Source organism: Bubalus bubalis, chromosome 5, assembly GCF_019923935.1.
Source record: "Bubalus bubalis isolate 160015118507 breed Murrah chromosome 5, NDDB_SH_1, whole genome shotgun sequence".
Lineage (NCBI taxonomy): Eukaryota > Metazoa > Chordata > Mammalia > Artiodactyla > Bovidae > Bubalus > Bubalus bubalis.
In genome coordinates, this window is record NC_059161.1 from 29,453,861 (window position 1) to 29,471,063 (window position 17,203).

Genomic DNA, 17,203 nt, shown 5'->3' on the forward strand with positions numbered 1-17,203 from the left:
ATGTGACACTGATGTTGCTTTTCAAACTATACAACTTCCATGACCTCTAAGATTTAACCATGCTTCTGAAAGAGGGAGTGGACACCCATCTCCCTGACCCCACCGCTCTAGGAACGTGTCTGGGCAGGGAAGGGCTGGCTGAGCCTGCAGAAAGCAGTCCTGTATCCCAGCACCTGTGGCAGTTTAGAACTCACTGTACCAGTATGTGCAGATCAAGGGCCTTGCTACCAAAAAGAGAACACAGAACATGGGGCACATGCTTGGGGTCCGATCATTCTCTGTCCAGTACTCCCTGAGGGTGGTGGCACACGGGCACGCCCTGAAATTACACCTGCACATCTCCTCCTGTGAAGTTTAACAAGTCCACTGCTAGGCTTCCTGCTGGCTCAGTGGTGAAGAAACCGCCTGCCAATGCAGGAGACGTGGATTTGATCCCTGATCCAGGAAGATCCCACATGCTGCAGAACAACTAAGCCCTTGCGCCACAACTACCGAGCCTGTGCTCCGGAGCCCGGGAGCCGCAACTACTGAGCCTGTACTCCGGAGCCGGGGAGCCGCAACTACTGAAGCCCACACAGCCTAGAGCCTGTGCTCTGCAACAAGAGAAGCCACCGCAATGAGAAGCGGCACACTGCTACTAGAGGGCGGCCCCCGCTCACCACAACTAGAGAAAAAGCCTACACAGCAATGAAGACCCAACACAGCTAAAAATAAATAAACACAATTTTTTAATTTAAAAATTAATTAAAAATAAAAATAATTTTTAAAATTAATTATAAATAAATAAATAATATATTCATCGCTGGGTGGGCAGACTTCTTGTTTCTTCCTTACAGCTGTTTACAACACCTAGGACCTTGCTCTCAAATCAAGTTGGGGAATAGGCCTGGTATAGAACAGATTTCGGAGAAGGCAATGGCACCCCACTCCAGTACTCTTGCCTGGAAAATCTCACGGATGGAGGAGCCTGGGAGGCTGCAGTCCATGGGGTCGCTAAGAGTCGGACACGACTGAGCGACTTCACTTTCACTTTTCACTCTTATGTATTGGAGAAGGAAATGGCAACCCACTCCAGTGTTCTTGCCTGGAGAATCCCAGGGACAGGGGAGCCTGGTGGGCTGCCGTCTATGGGGTCGCACAGAGTCGGACACAACTGAAGTGACTTAGCAGCAGCAGCAGCAGCAGCAGAACAGATTTCTGGCCGTGTGGAATATGACTGATTCAAGGTCAAAATATTGTGTGGACCCTTACAAAATGATCATTGTACTTTTGGTGCTTGCTACTGAAAAACTAACAGATAAAGCCACTATGAAAAGTGAACTCTTAATCACAGTCTTTTAATCACAACAGCAGCAATACGTATTTGAGAATCAGTTCTATGCGTGTGAATGAGAAATCTCCCCTAAAATACAGAAGCTCTGTGGTGCGATACAGCTGCCCATATACTTACTGTACTCCCCTCTGGGGTCCTCCATCCATAAATCAGGAAACAGATATAAACAGAGACTAAACAATCACACACATATTTAATGAGTGCTTACTCTGTGCTCACCTTAGGGGCAGTATTCCCACTTTGAGCCTAGTGGGGAAGACAGATAATAAATCAATACCTACATAATGTCACATACTCAGTGCTGTGAAGAAAACCAAAGAAAGCCGAGGCTATTAACCAGAAAAGGGTCAAGGAGGAGCTCTCTGAGGAGGTGACATTGACGCAAAGACCTGGATGAAGTGAAGAGCGAGCCATGCCACCATAAGCCCGGGGACAATTACAGACATAAGGAAGGGCAAAAGCAAAGGTCTGGAGACAGATGTTACTTGGCCAAAGGGGCCCGAGTGCCTGAAAGGGGAAGGGAGCAGGAGGATGAGAGGCACCAAGGTTGGCAGCAGTAGAGGCTAAGATCGCCCAGGGTTTCAGAGGCAAGTCAGGCTTTGGAGTTTCTTCTAAGTAGGCTAGTATGCCCTGGGGGTGCGGTGGGGCTGAGAACAGAAGAGTGACTACAAGGAGGCAAGTGTGATGGACACACGAACACCAGGAGAGAAGCCAGAGAGGAAGGTGGCCTCCAACAAGGTGTAGGCGGAAAGGTGAGAAGTAGTCGGATTAGGGATATGTCTTGGTGACGCCAACAGAAAGGCTGACCAAGTAAGATGTTGGTTGTGAGAAAAGAAAGGAGTCAAGGATGACACCAAAATTTTTAGCCTGAGAAACTGGCCAAGTGGCAGTGTCATTTACCGAGGTGAGGAATTGATGGTGGGAGCAAAGGATTAGTGAGGAGAAAGCAAGTAGACAGAGTGGTGAGAAATGCAGGTGGAGGGACAGGCTGGAGGCCACGCCTGTCACTCCAGGACTCAGCCTCCTCCCCAGCCCGTGGGGGTCATGCCAGATTTAAGCAAGAGGGCCACAGTTAGACTCACATTTCTGAAAGGTCACTCTGGCTGCATGAGTGTGGAGCGGCTGAAAGGGCAAGAGCAGAAGCAGAAAAACTCAGGAAGTCCTGCAGTGCTGGTCCCGCAGGACATGAGGAATGGGGCAGTGTTACCCCCAGGCTGGCGCCAGGTGAGGCTGACTGGTGCCCAGAACCCAACACACTCACTGTGGGTCTTTCTGAGCAGCATGTGCAAGCAGTCGTCCTGTTGAATATCAGCATCCTTTGAAAGCTTTAAGTATCTCAGCATCCCTTACCATTTAGTACCCAACCCTGCCCGGGAGAAGCTGGGCCATGCTATTTGTCCACCACCACATCCCAGGCTGAGAATTCCGACCTCTTACTCACATTTCAAAGAAAATGCCCACAACTCTGGAGGGACATACAAGAACCTGGTAACGGAGATCCCCTCACAGCAGCAAGGGAAGGATGGAAAGGAGTTACACTCTTCACTCTTGCATCCTGTCCGGGTTTTTCTGTTTTATTTTACCACTTGAAAAGGTTATCGATTAAAATATTAAAACCGAGAAAGTAAAACACAGAGGGAAGGAGGGGAGAAAGAAGAAAAGAGAGAAAAAAAATGTCCACAAAGTCAGAGCTTCTTCGCTTTCTCTTAACCATAACCTTTCAGACATTTTCTGCAAGACCTGGTGACCGAAAACTTCTCAAAAGCAAAAAATTTCTCATAAGGGAAATGGAACATTATGGTAATTTGCACAAAGAATGTATCACTTGGGAAAACTTGATAAGCAAAAATTCCTTAAGGGGACAAAATGGAAAATCCCCAAGAAGAGCAGCTGGTGGCCTTTTCCAGACGCGGATGAACCCCTCTGACTCTGCGACGGCCCTGAAGGCCTCTCCCGGGAGTCACACACACAATTCAGCACACGACTTCAGGGAGCTGGCTCCCCTGACCCGGTTAGAACTCCTGCCTTGGAATCCAGCCAAAGCTAGTTAAGTCCCTCAGGCAAGACTACTTAAATCTCTGCATCTCAGTTTCCTTTCTGTGAAACAGGGATGGTATTAAAAGTGTCCACTTCACAAAGCTGCTGTGGCCATCACTGTTATTATACATAAACCCAGGCCAGCAACATCAATCTGTAACAGGAAAGCGGGGAACCCAACGCTCGCCTCCCTTCCCTATTGTCTAAAAACGGACATAGGCACTTCCCTGGTGGTCTAGTAGCTAAGATTCCGTGCTCCCAATGCAGGGGGCCAAGTTTGATCCCTGGTCAGGGAACTAGATCACACATGCCACAACTAACAATTTGCATGCTGCAATAAAACATCCTGTGTGCTTCAATTAAGACTCGGCGCAGCCAAATAAAAATTTTTTTATATTTAAAATAATAAAAACAAAAATGGATGTAAAATCTCATCAGTAAGCCAGGTACCCATGAGAGATAAAGCTTCAACCTGAAAAAAGATCAGAAAAGGGCCCTGCAAACTGCAATACTTCTTCCACTCAATAGTAACCAGAAGGCAAGGCACAGGTACTTTGTACTTAACAGCAAAAGCCACCTTCTTTTCTACGAAGAACATGATGATTTTGGAGGAGCAAAGCAGCTTTCATCGAGAAAGAAGATAAAACATGACAATTCTAAAGGAAGGATTAGTCGTCCCAAGGTACTAGTTAAGATCAAGAATCCAAAATAAAGAAAGAAGTAAGTTGAATACTATTAATAATTACTGGACTTCTGTGGTGGCTCAGAGGTTAAAGCGTCTGCCTGCAATGAAGGAGACCTGGGTTCGATCCCTGGGTCAGGAAGATCCCCTGGAGAAGGAAATGGCAACCCACTCCAGTATTCAATCCAATAATTACTAGAAGGTAGATGTATGTATCAATGTAACATGTGATTTTCATGTGACTGACTTTTTCTGGGTTTGTTTTCTCATTAGGATTAGTGACTTCGAAGGTCCCTTCTACTGTTCAGATTTAATAAATGTTGAGTAAATGATTTCATTAACAAGACTGAAGATTACAAATGCATGCATTTGAAGTATAACAGATACCATGTGAATGACAATAAAAATGACATATTTACCTAGCACCTAGCTTTTTTTTTTTTTTAATCTAAAACTTTCCTTATATTGGAAATAAGATTTCCAACTAGGAACAGGAACCATATAGGACATGAACATCAACTATTAACTATATACTTGGACTTCCCTGACAGCTCAGTTGGTAAAGAATCCACCTGCAACTCAGGAGACTCTAGTATGATTCCTGGGTCAGGAAGATCCACTGGAAAAGGGATAGGCTACCCACTCCAGTATTCTTGGGCTTCCCTTGTGGCTCAGCTGGTAAAGAATCCACCTGCAATGTGGGAGACCCGGGTTCGGTCCCTGGGTTGGGAAGATCCCCTGGAGAAGGGAAAGGTGACATGAACATCAACTATGAACTATATACTAATATCTATGACCTATATAAGCTGACCTCAAACTGTACATTCACTATTCCATATAGGATTAAACTGAAGTTAATATTTGGTAAAACTTGACTGGGAAAAACTAAGAGTAAGGATATTTTAGAGAAGTATTTTCAGACACCTCAAAAACTTAAGACAGGCCTGGACAAAAAGTGGCCAAGAATTCAGTGCCTCTACCTCTAAGGATTTCTTCAAACTGTTAGGCTCCTCAGATCCAGATGCTGAGTGCTGCTCCAGAAGACAGCAATGTTTGGACTGCAGCCCCGGGAGGAGGAGAAGCAGATCACCCCGAGCTGGCCCTGAAGAAACAGTGCAGCTGGCCTCCTGCCCCTCCACCCAGCACCTGCAGCAGCATGAATCAGCAAAGCTGCTGGAAGCCTTTTAACGAATGACTTGCAACCCTGGCGGTTTTTCAGCCAGCCCCTTTTGAAGTGCGAGCTTCTGAGAGAAACTTGGAAACCACCCTAAGCACTGCCTGGTTGCTGGTCCGAGGGCAAGCAGGGCAAGAGACAGATAGAGACACAGAAAGAGAGGCAGACAGAGCACCTGCAAGGCCATGTAAGGAAGCAGGTCAGTCCCAAGGGGCCACTTAATGGGACCATGATGAGAAAGTGACGGTACCCGAACTTAATTCTTAAGGGCATGAAAGATAGGTCAGAAACCTAAATGTTCTGTCTCATTCACATTTCTACCCTTATATTCTCAACTTCCCAAATGCAAATATAAACTGGGGGGAAAATATTTACAGCCTATATGGGAAATAAGGGTTAGCAGTCCCAAAATATAAAGAACTTTAATCAAATGAAAACATATGTCCACACAAAGCTTGTAGACAAATGTTCACAGCAGCATTATTCAGAACAGTCAAAAGGTCAAAGCAGGACTTCCCTAGTTATCCAGAGGTCAAGAATCCACCTGCCAATGCAGGGGACACAGGTTCGCTCTCTGGTCTAGAAAGATTACACATGCTGTGGGACCACCAAGCCTGCGCACCACAACTACGGAGCCCATGTGCTGCAACTACTGAAGCCCACATGTCCCAGAGCCCATGCGCCACAGGAGAAGCCGCTGCAATGAGGAGCCTGCACAGCAACTACAGAGTAGTCCCTGCTCACTGCAACCAGAGGAAGCCCACGTGCAGCCACGAAGACTTAGCACAGTCAAAAATTAACTTTTTAAAAAAGGTCACAACAGTCCAAATGTCCATCAACTAATGAATAAGTAAATAAAATGCAGCATGCAGAGAATTATTTGATAATAAGAAAGTACTGATACGTGCTACAATTTGAATTGAACCTTGAAAATATCGTGCTATGTGAAAGAAGCCAGCCACAAAAGACTAAGATGCATGATTCCATGTATACAAAATGCCTAGAATACGCAAATCCATAATGATAGAAAATGGTTGCTTTGGGCTGGGGGAGACAGAGGTGAATGGGGAATGACTGCTAATGGGTGGCAGGTGTCTCCTGGGGATGATGAAAATGTTCTGGTTGAGACAGTTGCACAACTCTGTGAATAAACTAAAAGCCACTGAATTGTGCACTTAAAAGAGGTGAATTGTATGGTATGTGACTATCTCAATAAAGCTGTTATTAAAAAGTAAACAGCAAGAAAAAAAATCTTCTAACAGAAAAACAAGCCAAAGAAATGAACAGGAAATTCACAAATGGTGGCAAAGATCGAAAAGACTGAGTTTCCACTCTGGTCCAGAGCATGTCCCCAGCGAGCAGGAGCAGAAAGTGGCACACTGTGTCAGGCTGCAGCCTGTCAACACCAATGCAGATTCTAAATGTGCTCATCGGTTAGGTACAAATTAAAAATGCCTAGATATGAGTAACTGACCAGAGAGCCCACCATGCGGAGGCTACGATTTCCCAGCCTGATGGGGTATTACCCAGCTGTAAGGAAATAGTGACTCCTGGTAAAGGACTGTGGGACTGGGTCCAGAGAAAACAGAGCTGTGCTAATAATAAGTCCCACTATGCTGAACACTTGAGGGGAGGTTACTGGCAAGAGAAATACTTGGCTCGCTGTTTCCCAAGGGCAGTGACACGTGGGGCGCACAAGTCCAACAGCAGCCACTAGGGAGAAACTGGAATAGCTGCCGGGGCAACCTGCCTGCAGAGTGTTTCCTACATACACAACCTCATCAAATGTTCACACTAATTCTTTGGGAAAGTAGTAATATGATCACCCTCATTGTGCAGATGAGCAAAATAAGGCTTAGAGAAGTTGTCATTCCACCCAGGTCTCAATGACATGCCCGGATCCAAGGCCAAAGTCCACCACACTCTATGAGGTGTGCTCTTTTCACTTTCAACAGGGACAAAACTTCCATGGACAGACAAAGAATTCTTCATTCACTGGATCCTCAGTCTGTCCCAAAAGGGCAAATTCTCTGCCATTAACTGGCAACTCCCTTTCTTTACACTAATTAGTGTTACAAAACATGTTATATATTTTTTCAAAAAGTCAGAAATGAGCGATGTTAAGTCTTAGTTCTGATCTTCAGTTTGCAACTGCCAAATGAAACATAAAATTGAAACTCTGAAGCATCTTAATTTCTGAAAGCATGGCACACCAGGTAGGGGCTTCCCTGATGGCTCAAGTGGTAAAGAATCCACCTGCCAACGCAGGAGACCTGGGTTTGCTCCCTGGGTCAAGAAGATCCCCTGGAGAAGGAAAACAGCAACTCACCCCAATATTCTTGCTGGGGCAATCCCATGGACAGAGGAGCCTGGTGGGCAGTCCATGGGGTCATAAAAGAGTCAGACATGAATTAGCAAGTAAACAACAACACAGCATACCAGGTACCCCGACTGACTCTCATGACACAGGGCTACAAATGCTGAAGAAAAACTGTATGACATCTGTTAAAATGCATCAAAGAACTGGCAAATCAACAAGGAAGACTGACAGGTCAAACAAACTTAAGCAAAGGCTGGAATTCAGATAGCAAGTGGAGCTTTGAGGGTGGGCAGCAAAGGCATCTGCAGAACTGGGCAAGCTCAAGTTCTCCCCCTCTCCCCAAAAAGGGAGGTCCCTCCAGAATAAAGCTGGGTCCCAAAGGGTTATATCTTAGTGGAAAGAAAATGGCACAGAAAACAGCCCATATCAAATCAAGGCACCTGATGGAGAGGTGTACAATTCCTCTGGGAGAGTCTGTAACCACTAGATGGCCCCCCATGGACTACACCCCAAAGTCATACACTGTAAAAGATACACTTCAGGTAGATAAAAAGTGATCCCAAAATGAAAGTATTTGATGCAAGGAGGGAGGACCAACTAAAATAGTAAATAAGAAATAAGCGTATCTGGGGGCTTCCCTGGTGGTCCAGTAGTCAAGAATCTGTCTGGCAATGCAAGAGTCACCGGTTCGATCCCCAGTCTGGGAAGACCCCACATGCCACAGAGCAGCTGAGCCGGGGCACCACAATGACTTAGCTCATGTGCCTAGTGCCTGCGCTCAGCAACAAGAGAAGCCGCCACAGGAAGAGCTACCCCCGCTCACCACAACCAGAGAGAGTCCATGCAGCAGCCAAGACCCAGCACGACCAAAACATAAAAGAGCCAAACTATACACCTATGGACTAAAAGCTGAGGAGGGAGTATCAGGAACTAAAGTGTGATAAGGTCCTAACTGCTTGGGAGAAAAGTGCAAAGACACTGACTAAAGTTTCCCTGGTAGCTCAGTTGATAAAGAATCTACCTGCAATGCAGGAGACCCCATTTTGATTCCTGGGTCAGGAAGATCTGCTGGAGAAGGGATAGGCTACCCACTCCAGTATTCTTGGGCTTCCCTTGTGGCTTAGCTGGTAAAGAATCCACCTGCAATGCGGGAGACCTGGGTTTGATCCCTGGGTTGGAAAGATCGCCTGGGGACGGGAATGGCTACCGACTCCAGTATTCTGGCCTGGAGAATTCCGTGGACTGTATAGTTCATGGGGTTGCAAAGAGTCGGACACAACTGAGCAAACTTCACTTCACAAAATTAGAAACTGGCAAGTCATGTAAATTGAGAGATATGCCATGTTCATGAATCAGAAGATCAATATCATATAAACATCACCTCTATCCAAACTGACATGTAATAAATTCAATTCTAATAAAATTCAAAGTGATTCTAATAAAAGACTCCAACAATTTTTATGGAATTTGATAAACATAATCCAAAATGAAGATAGTAGAAAGCCAAAACCTTACCAGATACCAAGAATTGTTATATAAGAACTCAAAGGGACTTTCCTGGTGGCCCAGTGGCTTAAGACTCCCGCTCCCAATGTAGGGAACCTGGGTTCGATCCTTCGTCAGGGAACTAGATCCCACATGCTGTAACTAAGAGTTTGTAAGCTGCAAGTAAAGATCCCGTGTGCCACAACTAGAAGATCAGAGATTCTGTGCACTGCATCTAAGACCTGGTGCAGCCAAATAAATAAACAGAAAATAGAAAAAAATAAAAGAACTGAGAAATGAAATTGGCAGGATATTGGGACAGAGACAGAGACAGATGGTAAAGGGCCCAGAAAGAGCACGCACACGTGTGGGCGCCTGGTGCACGACGGTGGTCACTGGTGACTTTAAAGATTCACAAAACAGGAATGTATTTTTCAGTACATAGTACAGGCTTAATCTGATGTGCTTATTTAAAAAAAGGAAAAAATTATCTCCTATCTCAAACCATATACAAAATTATTATGAACAGACTAAAGACTTAAGAGTAAAAGGTGAAGAATCATAAAACATTTGGAAGACAATACATGGGGAAATACCTTTATAAACTTGAAGCAGGGAGGAAGTTCTTAAAAAGAAATAAGTGAGAACTATTAAGAAAAAGTTAATAAATGACATTAAAACTAAGAATTTTTGTTCATTAAAAAAACTAGAGTGACAAGACAAGCCACAAACTGGAAGTGGATAGTTTCAACACATCTAACTGACAAAGGATTAATATCAAAACAAAAAAACAGGGAGAAAAAAGTCTCCATATAATAAAAAGACAACTCAATAAAACAATGAGCAAAAAGATTTAAGCCATTTTTTCAGAGAAGCTGAAAGCTGAATGATCCACTAGTGCATGAAAAGATGCTCAACCCACTAAAAACCATGAAGATGCAAATCAAAACCACGTGAGGTATCACTGAGCTTCCAACAGATTAGTAAAAAGTTTTAAATCTGATGATACCATTGTTCGGAGGATGTGAAGCAGGCAGAATTGTCAGCTGAGTAAACTGGGGAAACCACTCTGGAAACAACTTGGTATTACTGTATTTAGTCAAACTGAAGATGCACATACCCTAGGATTCAGTCCTCCTCCCTGGGGTGTATCCTGACAGGCTGCACACACGTGCCCCAGGAACGGTCACAGTATCACTGTCTGTCTCAGCAAAATACTGAAAACAAACATCCATCAACAATAGAAAGGATGCGTAAATTCTCATACAACAGGACACAACTCACCAGTGAAAACGAAACACACCTATATGCAACATGGATTAACCTCAAGAACACGTGTTAAGCAAAAAATTTACATCACTGAGAAAAACAAGATGATATACTGACCAGGTTCGATGCACGATACTGGATGCTTGGGGCTGGTGCACTGGGACGACCCAGAGGGATGGTATGGGGAGGGAGGAGGGAGGAGGGTTCAGGATGGGGAACACATGTATACCTGTGGCGGATTCATTTTGATATTTGGCAAAACTAATACAATTATGTAAAGTTTAAAAATAAAATAAAATTTAAAAAAATAAATAAAATAAAGAGGAAAAAAATAAATAAAGAGGTGGATGAACCTAAAGCCTATTGTACAGAATGAAGACAGAAAGACAAAGATAAATATCAAATGCTAACATATACATACGGAATCTAGAAAAATGGTACTGAAGAATTTATTTGCAAGGCAGCAATGGAGAAACAGAAAAATTAAATAAATAAATTTTTTAAAAAATCTACTACTCCTTCAAGGTTTTTTATTAACCAATGGAAAATTATACTTCCTAATCATGGCCAAACTAAAGAACACAAGAATCGTAATTCTGTCTCTTCATATCCAAAGCTAGTCTGTAAAATTTAATACTAAGATAGCCCTGGGGAGTGGTTAAGCATTAACTGGAGATAGATGTACTTGAGAGTAAAAAAAATATCTTAGCAAATTATTTTTAAATTTCCAATTTGAATGTGTATGTGCAGAGAATGTGAGTATATAACTTCACATGATGGTTAATTGTTCTATTTCTCCTCTGTGTCTTTGCTTTTTTCCCCTTTATTTTTCACCATTGCCAAGAGTACAATGCAAAAATTGACTTTGTGTAGAAAAAAATAATTTAAAAAATTAAATGATCTGATTAAATTAAAAAAAAAAAAAGATGATGTACTGAGTCCAAAATCAGGCAAAATTAAATAATGACATTGTTTAGCACCACAAACACATGTGGTAAAACTATAAAGAAAAGCAAGAGATGGGAATTCCCTGGCGATCCAGTGGTTAAGACTTGGCACTTGCAGCGCCATGGCCTAGATTCAATCCCTGGTCAGGGAACTAAGATCCCACAAGCCATGGGGCCAAAAAAGAAAAAACACCAAAAGAAAAAAGAAAAGAAAAGCATGAACACAGTAAAAGCCAAATCCAGTGATTACGCTGGGGTGGGACTGGGACAGGATGGGGGGGGGGGGGCGCTTCAAAGGTAATGGGAACAGTCTTTAGTGTAAAGGAGGTGATGGGTATATGGATGTTCCTTGTATGCTTATCCTTCAGGTGGTATATATTCTTTTGTATCTATTCAATATTTAACAAGACAACTTACAAAATTAAACAATGTTATTTCTGACTTTAAGCCATGATTTGAAGCATTAACTTAGGCAGCTGACTTGAGTTACACTCAACCAGGAAAGTCCCTGACAGGGGCCCACCCAGCTCTGAGACTACAGAAATGAGAAATGCTTCACCACCCAGGCTCCTGAGCTGGAGACAACTTCCCACTGGGCCCTGGAGCCTTCCACTCAGGACAGGAAAGGTACTGCTTAAATGAATCAGGTCAGGAGAGGAAGTGGGGTGGGTGGGGTAGGAGGAACAGGTTCTACTGCCAGACCTTTTAAGACCAGAAGCTGAGTACATTTTTGATGTGACAATGAACCCACCAAAGCTGCTTTCAGGCTGGGTCCAGACTCTCAGCAGGAACTGCCACCTCTGAGGCTCTGCATGCTGCTCTTTAGACACAAGTGAGCAACTCTCAACTCTAACCATGCCCTCCGCTTCCTTCCTTTGAAGCTCAAGGCTGATCTCTCCGATTCCTAACAAGCAGGTGTGAATGTAAGAGCCCTGGCTTTCTGTATGCATCTGTGACTACATCACTGAGGTCAACCGTAGGTAGCCCTCAGACTGTTAAGCTATTGATAGCCATGAGGACCTCTGAGAGTGCCAGACACCTATGCTGACACTGAACACACACACGTGGAGCAACTGCTAAAAGCACTTGGTGCTAAAACGCCTACTCTTTGTGACCTCTATTATTTCAATCATTTAAAAATGTGGCTGGCAGAAGAAGTAGATTTTGGTAAATCATGGCCTCTAGGACAATATGCTTTGTGCACAAAATGTACTTGGAGTTTTTCGCTTCCTGTGAAGTTGGAGTCCTGCCCTTTGGTGGTGTCCGTTACCCTGCCAGACACCAGGTCTGAGAACCTCTGTGCCACCCGTGTGGCACCATCCCTGGGGGAATTCCAGGGCAGTAGAGAGTGGATACCTGGTCTTTTTTGTGGCAAACTGTTCAAACTGGAGCTCGGCCCACAGAGGCTGCCCTTTTGGCATTCTAGACTGAAGGCTCAGTTTACATGCAACAAAATCAAGCCACCTGACGCTTTAAAATGTCTTTCCTGTATACACACACAGGCATGCATGTGCACAGAAGGGCCCGGGCACGAGGGCACGCAGACGCAGTTAACAGTCAGCTGGGCCAGGAACCGGGTCAGATGTAAGAAGGTCACTTACTTTCCTATCCTAAGCATTTTTTTCTTCCTCAACTCTGCACTTTCTTGACCCTCATAGGAGGTTGTTGTTAGGTCATCCTCTCCTAATTAACACATAGTAACACTAGATACCAACTGTGGACTCAAAGACTAGATAAAGCATTTTACATGCATTACCTCATTAATAATTCCACCCTTTAAATAAAGCTGGCGTGAGGTCATCATTATTCCCACTACAAACCCGAGGAAACGGAGGCTTAGAGAGGTCAAGTACTCTGTCCAAAGGCACACAGCTAGTAAGTGTAAGGACCAGGTATGTTAGGCTCAAGTATCTTTGACTTAGAAGTTCATGCTTCTAACCAGCACCCCATAACCCAGAAATTCTGTTTTTTGTTGTCTAGTTGCTCTGTTGTATCCGACTCTTTGCAACCCCATGGCCTGTAGCCCGCCAAGCTCCTCTGTCCATGGGATTCTCCAGGCAGGAATCCTGGAGTAGTATTGCCATCTCCTTCTCCAGAGGATCTTCCTGACCCAGGGATTGATCCCATGTCTCCTGCATTGGCAGGTGGATTCTTTACCACTGAGCCACCTGGGAAGCCCATACTGTGATTATCCATGTGGCTAAGAGCACCTTGATCCCAGGATCCATCTCCCTCATATGCACACCCTGAGCCCCCAGTGCAGTGTCTGACACAGCAGGCACAAAAAACAGTGACTGTGTAAGCAAGCATGGACTCCCTGGACCCAAGCAACATGAACAACCCAAAGCCAGAGGAGCCTGCCTTAGGGGGCCAGGGGGCCAGGGGGCCAGGGAACACACCCCACCCTGTTCCAACAGTGAGTGGCCTTCCCTCAGGCCTAACCATCAGAGGCAGCAATCCAGTCACACTGGGAACAGAACAGGTTCTCTCAGCCAGCCTTCCCTCCAGCATTGGAACAGTCCTGATTCCTCCTTGGGTTGTACACCAGAGCCTGGGGTTTGGGGACACATTGTACAAAAATATGTATCTTTAAACATTAGAACCTTAAAAGGAATGGGTATGTGCTCCCTACTCTGTCTTTCCCTCTCTGCCATATGGAGTGCAGACACAATGGCAGGATCCAGAGCAGCCTGCTCAGTCCATGAGATGGAAGCCTTTGAGCAAGGAAAGCCACATGATCAATGGAACCCTGCTTCTGGATGACTGCATAACAGAGTGAGCTACTCTCACAGTCTGGACTGCCTACTCCCAGACTGTTAAGGGACAGGAATAAATTTCTATTTCCTTTCAACCACTACATTTTGGAGCATTTTAGATTGTACTTAATTAAAACAAGGTGTGAACACTGCCCAGGGATTAATGTAGCATGATCTTTGTCAGTAAAATGACAACAATATTATCAACATTCTCCTAACCAAACTAACTAGGATTTTGTCATTACTGTACACTTTTAAAGAAAAAGTTGTCTGGAAAGGGTGAGCTGAAGCACGCTGTGCCTAGAGAAGAAGGACAAACAAATCGACCTCCTGGTTTGTTTCATCTTTGAGTCTTAACAAACTTACCTCAGATTTCCAAGTAGCCCAGGCTACTCTGTTCCGACAGTTTGTCTGGGGAAACTCCAGCTTGGCTCTCCTCCTCCAGCTCATTACCTGAATCAAAGACCAAGCAGAAAATCTGATGAGAACCTGCAGGATTCTAAGAGCTGCTCTTGTATCCACCAAATACAGGCAAATACAGAGCACTGAGTCTGGCACAAAGGCAGTGCTCAATAAATGTTACACTGGATTGTGACTGGGCTGCTGCAGGCCAGACCCCGTGCTGGACAGCTGGGATACTAAGATGAATAAACCTAGTCCCAGTCCCTACTCTCAGGAAAGCCCCCTACACTCAGGAAAGCCCCCTACACTCGGGAAAGCCTGCTGATCAAAAGACATAACACAAGGTTGATAAGCAAAGCAATGAGGCTGTGCCCAAGTAGTCTTACTGCACTGGCATTCCCCAGGGATGTCCCAGAAACCATGCTTCTCACTCCAGACCCTCACCCAGGTGACACATCCCTTCCCATAACTGTAGTGACTTTTGATGGATGCTAGATCACCAATGGATGGTTCCACTTGAAAGTTTTACAGGCACTAACAACAGACATGTTCAAAACAAAATATATCTTCTCTCCTTAAATCCCCTCCCTATCCTGTTCCCTATCCCACTGAGCAGCATCGCCATCCACCAGTCAAAAATTCAGAGCCAACCCTGACCTCTCCCCCAGCCCCTAAATCCCCCATCTAAGTCATCACCAACTTTGGTTAAGTCTACCTCCAACACATCTCTCCCCACCTTCTGCCTCTTATCTAACTCAAGGCCATGGTCATCTCTCACCTCCACAGTTCTAGTAGCCTCTTAACTGGCCTCCAGGCCCATTCCCTTTAATACAGTCTTCACTAGCATGATCTTTCTAATCCACAAATCTGATTCTTAAATGCGTTCTCATTAACCTAAAATTGCAAGTCCACAGCTAGGTTTAAAATCTTCCCTAGGGGAGATTGCACTACAGGATCCGTGGTTGGGGAACTAAGGATGCCTCTTGCCCCATGGCTGCTTTCCCTCCCCAAACAAGACCCCCAAGGACCAGACCATACACTAGTGTCTTTCATCTCTGTCCCTAGGCAGCTTTCTCACACCTTCCATCTTCAGCTGAGAACACTCTTCCCCTTTTCTGCCTGCACTCTCCAAGCATCCTCCAGTTCTGTTTCCTGGGGAACAGAAGCCTTCCTGGATTTGCCTAAACTGAGTGAGGTGCCTCTACTCAGTGTTTCCAGTGTTTTCTGCTTTTTTCCCATCATATCAGAATTGCCTACATTGCAGTATGTCTCCCACTTGAGTTTCTGAGCTCTGGGTGATGATGATTATACAAAAAATAACAGCAACAAGCACACACAGCATTTACTTTGTGCCAGCAGGCCTTCTTAGCACTTTACACCGATTACCTCATTTAACCTTTATAATCGTTTTAGGAGGCAGATTTTATTCTCAACCATGCTTTAAGGATAAGAAAACCGAGGCACGAGGTGAGGAACCAACGTGCCAAAGGACACAGTTGGCAAGCACCAAGACAGGATTCAAACCCGGCTGCTTGGCTCCACAGCCTACACTTTTTAACCACTCGCTCTATCCTCTGAACACATCAGGAGTTGAACCACCGTCTGTGGAACGAATGAATGAATGAAGTGATCTCATATAGGGGCAGTATCGGTCTCCACCACGACAAACTCCTTCTAGGCCCTCACAGGCATGTGTCCTCCAGCCCCGCCGGCCAAAGTGAGCTGCGCTGGCACCCCGCCACCTCGCGGCCTCAGAACGCCCACCCGCCGCGGCACGCGGGGTCAAGGGGCGGTGACAGCCGGGCGGCGGGGGCGGAGATGCCACCAGCTGGGGTGTCACCCAGCCCGGAGGCGACTCGCGCTCCCTCGCCGGGACGGCGAGTCCAGTCCGCCCGCCCACTATCCGCCCGCTCGCCGGGCAGCGCCCCCCTACCCATTTGTCCTGCACCCTCATGTACGGGGTCCCCTCAGTCCGGGTTCCCGTCCCAGTCCACTTCCCTCCCCTCCCCCACACAACCGTCCCCGGCGTCCCGCCGCGTCCCATCCTCCGCCGCCTCCGCCCGACTCCTGGGACTCCCCCGGCCCCGGGTGCTTGCTGACCCTCACCTGCCATGTCCTGGACCCCACCACAGAAGGAGGTGCATCACGGCCGCGAGAAGGCCGGGGACGGCACTTCAGAGCAGACAAAGGGCGCCGCCATGTTAGACTCGGGCGGAACCGACCTCGCTGGCTTCCCGGCTGCAACTTCCGGCGCATGCGCAGTGCCCGTCCTAGGCGTAGCTCGCGGACTGGCGCATGCGCATAGTAATCCAGAAGTTCTGTAAAACAGCACTGTGCGCTTAGAAATTCTCTCATTGTAACCTTTCCTTGATTTTCTGTTTCAAATGTAAAAGTAACAGCTTCTACGTGTTCAGCGCTTCCTGTGTGCCAGGCACTGTGTTAACCACATTACGCGCATTATCTCAAATCTTCTCACCATCATACGATAATATTTTTCTCCCACTTTTGAAGAAGGGAAAACGGAGTTTCAGGGTAATTGAATTGCCCGTTGTCACGCGTCTTACAAGCGGTGAAGCAGAGATGTGAATGAACCTAGTTGTGGCATCAAAGCTGTAGGACCACAGTTATGTTTTTCTACCTTCTGAGTTAAACGTTACCCCTTTCCCTGTTTAGGGGATATCCAGGATTCAGTTCCAGAGAAGGCAATGGCACCCCACTCCAGTACTCTTGCCTGGAAAAGCCCATGGATGGAGGAGCCTGATAGGCTGCAGTCCATGGGGTCGCTAAGAGTCAGACAT

At 45.7% G+C, this 17,203-nt stretch overlaps 1 protein-coding gene across 1 annotated transcript in view; it reads right to left on the reverse strand.

The window, feature by feature from the left end:
• ZBTB17 (zinc finger and BTB domain containing 17) overlaps positions 1 to 16,664 on the reverse strand; it is a 29,607-nt gene extending 12,943 nt beyond the window's left edge. The window contains exons 1-2 of the mRNA XM_006079610.4: positions 16,512 to 16,664; positions 14,370 to 14,456 (exon numbers count right to left, since the gene is read on the reverse strand). The gene's annotated coding sequence lies outside the window, so the exon portion shown is untranslated. The remainder of the gene's footprint in view (positions 1 to 14,369; positions 14,457 to 16,511) is intronic.
• Between the last annotated feature and the right edge of the window lie 539 nt (positions 16,665 to 17,203).